This window comes from Octopus bimaculoides, chromosome 24, assembly GCF_001194135.2.
Source record: "Octopus bimaculoides isolate UCB-OBI-ISO-001 chromosome 24, ASM119413v2, whole genome shotgun sequence".
In the NCBI taxonomy this organism is placed as follows: Eukaryota; Metazoa; Mollusca; class Cephalopoda; order Octopoda; family Octopodidae; genus Octopus; species Octopus bimaculoides.
The window spans coordinates 33,613,472-33,614,585 of NC_069004.1; positions in this window are offsets into that span (position 1 = coordinate 33,613,472).

Sequence of the window (1,114 nt, forward strand, 5' to 3'; positions counted from 1 at the left end):
TTATGGTAAGAAAATATTTTAACAATCTTCAAACCAATCACATGAGATGAACACCGATTTCTCTATGCGATTGGCTTGAAGAATTGTTAAGATATTTTTCTTAACATGAAACCAATGGTAGCCTAAATACACAAATACAGAATTTTTATCCACCAATACGGTGTTGAGCATTCATTCTCATTGTTTGATATTTGCATATATATATATATATATATATATATATATATATATACACATATACACATACATTTTTGGTACACTTGTTCATATATATATATATACATTTCTTTTTCTACATACACAGAAACATGTAGTTATCATTACAGGTATGTATATATTGTTTATACACATGTATATGCTGCAAAGATTTTTCGCGCAAAATGGGGATAGGGCAGTTTGACTGAATCAACCACAGTATATTACTGGTATTTGTTTCAACTAGACACAATACCAACTTTTGTAGGGAGAGTATAAAGTAATTGATTCAGCCAGAGTATATTACAGGTACTTATTTTAACAGGACATGTGGCCAGTCTTTGTATCAAGGGTATATGAGAATAAAATTAGATTTACCAACGCATATTACAGGTACCCTTTTTAATAAGACATGGAGCCAATCTCTGAAAAGTAGGATTATATCAAGAGTGTATAAGAATCAACTGAACCGACCCAAATATATTACAGGTACTAGTTTTAAAAACCCACGAGGCCAATCTTTGTATCAGGAGTATATGAAAATCAACACATCTGACTCAGTATATTACAGGTACTCATTTAATGCAGCTTAAATATCTTAGGAAATGGAAAGTGGTGTGTATAGATGATTGCATCAACCTCAGTTAATTACAGGTACTTGGGCATGACAAAGTGGTCTTTGATAAGACAACGGATGGAAATGGATGTAGTGTATTGCTCGTTATTGTATTCTTGATAATTATTCTTAATGTATTCTGAGAGGTGATTAACAATAAGCTCAAGCTACTGCCAGGATTTGAACCCATGACACTTGAACCAACAAGGAATCTCATTGATAGTCGACTATTCTATGGTCTCTGCTAGTACAGCTTCTTCATTTGAATAATAATAATAATAATGATAATAATAATAATAATAA